The sequence below is a fragment of the Aegilops tauschii genome, chromosome 2 (assembly GCF_002575655.3).
Source record: "Aegilops tauschii subsp. strangulata cultivar AL8/78 chromosome 2, Aet v6.0, whole genome shotgun sequence".
NCBI classification, from domain to species: domain Eukaryota; kingdom Viridiplantae; phylum Streptophyta; class Magnoliopsida; order Poales; family Poaceae; genus Aegilops; species Aegilops tauschii.
The window spans coordinates 84,686,210-84,692,607 of NC_053036.3; the positions used below are offsets into that span (position 1 = coordinate 84,686,210).

The 6,398-nt window shown below is 44.1% G+C and overlaps 1 long non-coding RNA gene across 1 annotated transcript; it reads left to right on the forward strand.

Moving 5' to 3' along the window:
* Window positions 1–436: 436 nt before the first annotated feature.
* Window positions 437–6,027, forward strand: LOC141041957 (uncharacterized). The gene is made up of 3 exons (XR_012203731.1): window positions 437–641; window positions 4,978–5,034; window positions 5,742–6,027. It is a non-coding gene; the product is annotated as an uncharacterized lncRNA (long non-coding RNA).
* The last annotated feature ends 371 nt before the right edge of the window (window positions 6,028–6,398 follow it).

Consider the following 6,398-nt stretch of genomic DNA (forward strand, 5'->3'; position numbering starts at 1 on the left):
TGATGAGCTCCACCGCCCCTCCCCCATGATGAGCTCCACCGCCCCTGCCGGAGCCCTGCGGCCCCCGTCGCCACCGCCACCCTTCCGTTGCGAAGCCCCGGCCCCCGTCGGGTCCGGTGAGTTTTTTTTCTTTTTTTCTTTTTTTGCTGTTTAATTGTTAGTGTTAGGTTTAGTGCTAGATATATATGTGTTAGTGTTAGATTTAGTGCATGGGTTTTAGATAATTAGTCATATAATTAAAAGAAGTAGAAAAAAGATGAAAAAAGAAGAAGAAAAAAAGAAGAATATGTAGAAGGGGAAGAAGAAGAAGAAGAAGAAGAAAGTGTAGGAGAAGAAGAGGAGGGGAGAAGAAGAAGAAGAAGAAGAAGAAGAAGAAAGTGTAGGAGAAGAAGAGGAGGGGAGAAGAATAAGAAGAAAAGAAGAATATGTAGAAGGTGCTCTTTGGCCTTCCAGAGGCCGGCGGGGTCATATATTTGTGAATTATGAGTTAGGTCGTATATTTTTTGATTTTGTTATGCAAAACATCATACATATTTGTGTTTATCGGGTGGATTCAAATGTGCAGTTGTTTCGTCGCTGCGAGGGTGTGGTGTTTGACGACCTCCCCGTGCGTTCGACGAGCTCCGTCCCTGCGTTCGTTGGTGAGCTCAAATGACATCTCCTCCTCCCCCCTCATTTGCTCTGTTCCGGTCTTCGTGCCGATGAGACTTGCTAGCTATAGGTGTCAATCATCAGTATGCGTAACCAATATGTGTCTCCCGTTCGAAAGCGTTATAGTTATAAATATGCATGCATTTGCATATTTATAACCGTGATTCTTTCGAATTGTCCAACGCTATCCATGGACAGCCCGAGTATGTGTAGATTGGGTTCGTTTTCCCATATGCTTTGCTCCGGATCCGACGCATAAATTTTGTCAGTGCCTCCCCTGTTGTTCTCCGGGTACACATCCTCTCTGTTTGTTGCAGAGACGTGTATCAGGAGAACAGCGGGGAGAGGTGCTACCGAAATTTTGCGTCGGATCCGGAGCATAGCATGGGAAAATGAACCCAATCTACACATACTCGGGTGGGATTAGGACCTATCATTACCTATTAGAGTGTAGGTTGCATGGACGTAATAAAATTGACAAAGTAGATCAACTAATGAATATATACATGGTGAATTATATATATATATATATATATATATATTTGTTGTGTGTCCAGTAGCTCTGAAAGTCAAGATGAGTGATCGTGCGTGGATGTACACCGGTCACACTGGTCAGAACAAATGGAGCATTGAATGGTTCACAAAAACCAAGGGGTTTGTGCAAGCCGCATTTGCAAATGGCCAGAGGAAAACCTGGTGCCCCTGTTTACGGTACGGCAATTGGGAAAAGAGGACAGAGGCTGAAATGGGCAAACACCTGCAGAAGAGTGGTTTTACGCCCGATTATACGGTGTGGACATATCATGGTAAGTCTGCCCAACGTGACCGAGCTGAGGTGGATCGTCGTCGCACCGACGAGCATGGTACCGGGATGGAAAACATGGTGCAAGACTTCGATGATGCTCGGGATTTGGACGAGGAAATGGAGGAATCTGCAAAGGCCTTCAATGAAATGTTGGAGTCTTCAAAACGTCCGCTCCACGAGCACACTGAGCTTTGTCAGTTGGATGCCATCTCACAAGTAATGGCTCTGAAGGCTCAGTTCAACTTGGGCAGAGAATGCTACGACGCGATGATGACAGTATTTGGACGCTTTCTAGCCAAAGGCCATGTAATGCCTGCAAACCTGTACCAGTCGAACAAAATCCTCCGTGCACTGAAGATGCCCTATGAGAAGATACATGCCTGTGAGAAAGGATGTGTCTTATTTAGGCTTGACTATGCGGACTTGAACTATTGTCCCATTTGCAAGTCTTCCAGGTATGTTGTGGTAGACAACGGTATGGGTGAGAAGACACAGACCAAAATCCCCGTTAGTGTTCTTCGGTATATGCCAATCGTACCAAGACTTCAACGTCTTTTCATGGTCGAAGAGACGGCCAGACAGATGACATGGCACAAAATGGGCAAAAGAAACGAACTAGATGCAGATGGGAATCTGATGATCGTACACACATCGGATGGTGTTGCGTGGAAAAAGTTTGATGAATTACATGCTGACAAAGCGGCAGATCCGAGGCATCCCCAAGTCGGCATCTGCACGGATGGGTTCAGTGTGTTTGGTCTGACGGCAGCCCAATACAGTTGTTGGCCCGTATTTGTCTTTCCACTCAATCTCCCCCCCCCCCGGACAGATTATGCAAAGAAAGAACATTTTCCTGACGCTGATAATTCCAGGGCCCAACTATCGGGGGAAAATATGAATGTGTACATGCAGCCGCTTAAGGACGAATTGCAAGAAGCCTAGGATAATGGGTTCAAGACATACGACGCCTGTAGCAAACGGAACTTCATAATGCGTGTCTGGTACATGTACTCGACGCATGACTTGCCGGCGTATGCGCTATTCGTTGGCTGGTGTGTGCATGGAATATTCCCGTGCCCCACATGCAAGGGAGCTCTTGAGTTTCCTTGGCTTCAGGCCGGTCGCAAGTTTTCTTGCTTTGACATGCATAGACAGTTCCTGGATCCTCGCCATAAGTTCAGGAAAGACAAGAAGAACTTCATCAGAGGTAGAGTTGTCAAAAACTCTGCACCACCTGCATTGACAGGCCAACAGACCCTGGATCAGTTAAACACTCTTGAGCCAGATCCAGAGCGTCCAGGGTACTTCAAGGGGTATAATTCTAAGCATGCCTGGACTCACAAGACATGCTTATGGGATCTGCCTTACTTCAAAGACCTCCTTTGCCCACACAACATCGACGTGATGCCCACTGAGAAGAATATCGCCGAGCCACTTTTTGGTACATTGTTCGGCATAGATGGGAAGTCAAAGGATAATACTAAGGCTAGAGTCGATCTGGAGGCGCTATGTGATAGGCCGTTACAAAACATGAAAGAACCGAAAGGAAAGCAGAACTGGACGAAGCCAAAGGCATGGTTCAATCTTGGAAGGCCAGCTATGAGGGAAATTATCTTGTGGGTGAAAATGCAGTTGATATTCCCCGATGGGTATGCAGCGAATCTAAAGAGGGGAGCGAGTCTTGATAAATTGAAGATATTTGGTCTCAAGAGTCATGATTGGCACATATGGATTGAGCAGGTAATGCCGGTGATGTTGCGTGGCTTCATCCCTGAGGATGAATGGCTAGTACTGGCAGAACTCAGCTATTTCTTCCGTGTTCTTTGTGCGAAAGAATTATCGCCTGGCGTGCTAGAAGAAATGGAAGAGTTGGCATCGGAGTTGATCTGCAAGTTAGACAAGATCTTTCCACCAGGCTTCTTTAATCCAATGCAGCATTTGATTTTGCATCTCTCGACCGAGGCAAGATTGGGGGGGCCATGCAAAATCGTTGGTGCTACCCAACTGAGAGGATGCAGAAGACGCTTCGACAAAAATGTAAAAATAAATGTAGAATTGAAGCATCGATGGCTGAGGCATTCATCACCGAGGAGGCGGCAAACTTCGTGACAGCACACTACGAAGCCAAAAATCGTCATTTGCATAATCCGAAGCCTCGGTACAATGCTAACGAACCTCAAAAGGGTGGATCCAACCTCAGCCTATTCAAAGGGAATCTCGCACCAGCCAGTGGTTCGAAACTAGTATCTTTGGATAACGAAGAATGGCAGACCATTACGTTGTATATCTTCAACAACCTGACAGAAGTGTGGTCGTACATCGAGTAAGTTCTCGGTACATTGTTTCGCAACTTCTATTTCCTTTGAACTGCTCTTATTCCTGGATATTTCATACAGTCGATACATCGCCATATTCTCGTATGGAGCGGTAATCCAAAAGGATTCCGTCGAAGAGTATGAGCTTCTCGCAAAGCAAGGAGGCGGCTATCCCGGTTTCATCTCTTGGTTCAAACAAACGGTAATTTCTATTAGACCATTTCATTACATTCGCTAATTTCTGCCCAATGCAACAATCCTTTCGTATTAAACTTGTAGGCTAATTCAGAGTCTATGGACGCCGAATTGAGACAAGTCGCTAATGGTTTTGACTATAAGGTCCGTTCATTTGACAAATATGACATCAACGGGTATCGCTTTCGTACCTATGGCAAAGAGCTATCTATGGCCGACCGAAAGTCTACAAATTGTTGTGTATCTGCTATCGGCGAAGGAGGTACCGAGTATTATGGGAGAGTTGAAGCAATTTATGAACTTATATTCTATGGTGACAACCCACCGAATGTCGTACTCTTCAAATGTTATTGGTTTCAGCCGAAGGAGACTAGAAGGACTCATGAACATATAGGGCTAGTTGAAATCAAACAAAGCACCCATTTAGATGTTCCTGATGTCTATATTACGGCTCAACAGGCGACCCAAGTATTCTATCTACCGTGGGCCTGCCAAACTAATACAAATCTGAAAGGTTGGGATGTCGTTTATGAAGTGCCGCCACGTGCTAGACTATCTCCCCCAAAGGAAGAGGATTATGAACCTCACATTAACACAGACACATATGAAGGAGAATTCTTCCAAGAGACACGTCTTTCCAAAAAGCGTTTCAAGAACCGCTATACTTCACCCCAAAACATTGAAGTAGACAGCGATAGTGAATCCGACATCAACCCAGAGGAGGAACAAGAAGAGGTTACTGCTGCGGATGACCTGTCAATGCTTGACCGATTACGTCAAGGTGGCCTTCCACATGTTGATGCCACTGAACCCTATGAGCCCGTCATTGATTATAGTGATGATGATGATTATGCATTTATTGATGATAGTGATCGAGATTATTAGTAGTGTCAGGTATATAATTTTTTTATGTTGTACTCGATGATGATACACTTAAGTGATATACATATTATTATTCATGTCGGTATTTTTTTATGTTGTACTAATTTCGTTTACTCTTTGTCATGGCAGGTGTTGAAAGATGGTGGGCGCTGGTTGGGAGCGCTCCGAGGCCCCTCCATGATCATGGTAAGTTTCTCTAGTGTTTTGCTTAACAAATGCATAAAGACCTAGACTTAGCCTTATTTCCTTCAATATGCTTACCATAATGACCTAGAGTTAGCTTCTTTTCCTCCAAAATGACTTAATAAGCTTACTGACCTCCAAAACCATCCATTTTACCTAAGTTAGCTCTAAAACGATCTATACTTAGCTTTGTTTCCTCCAAAATGACCTAAGTTAGCTCTAATATGCTTAGTTAACTAGGTTTGCTCAATAATAACATGTACTTAGCTTACTTATGTCAAAAATGGCATAATTAGCTTAGTTAGCTCATAAACAATCCATTATACCTAAGTTAGCTCTAAAATGACCCATTTTACCTTAGTTAGCTCTAAAATGACCCATTTTACCTAGACTAGCTCCAAAATGATCCATTTTACCTATGTTAGCTCTAAAATGACCCATTTTACCTAGGTTAGCTCCAAAATGACCCATCTTACCTAGGTTAGCTCCAAAATGATGCATTTTACCCAAGTTAGCTCTAAAATGACCCATTTTACCTAGATTAGCTCATAAACGATCCATTTCACCTAGGTTAGCTCACAAACGATCAATTTCACCTAAATTAGCTCATAAATGTCATATATTCTTCTTCTTCTTCTTCTTCATTTTCTTCTTCTTCTTCTTCTTCTTCTAATCTTCTTCTTCTAACTTTCTTATTTCCCATTTTGCAGAATTCATTCGCTTCACGGAAGCTTGCATAGATGGAGTGCTTGTTTGGATGAACTATGTTTCTTTTGTATCGATGAACTATGCATGTATGGTAAGATGACACTATTGTAATATGTATGGTTGGATGCATGTATGTGGAACTTGCTATGTATGGTTGATGGAACTATGCATGTATGATGAAATTATATGTGTTGGATATCTCATATGTTTGCTGTGAACTTGCCATGTGAAAAATATATATGTATCATCTATTTGCTGTGAAAATGGTTGGGTATAAGAAAAAATAGAAAAAAAGAGGCAATGCAGGCTCTTTGCCATCTGCCACCGATGGCAACGGGCTCTTTGTCGTCCACGGCGGACGGCAAAGAAGCCACGTGGCAACCACCTGTGCTTCCTGGCAGCTGACCCATTTGGTCAGTTTGCCTACAGTGGCAGACGGCAAAGGCTTGATGCTCTTTGCCGTCAGCCACGGACGGCAAAGACTACCGTTAGCCACCTAACAGACTAATAGCGAATTTATTGCCGTCGGCTTTCTTTGCCGTCCGCCGCTGATGGCAAAGGCCCCTTTGTCGTCCGCTTCAAAAAGCAGACGGCAAAGAAGCTCTTTGCCGGAGCCTTTTGCCGTCAGCCATCCTTGCCTTTGCCGTCTGCCGTGGCAG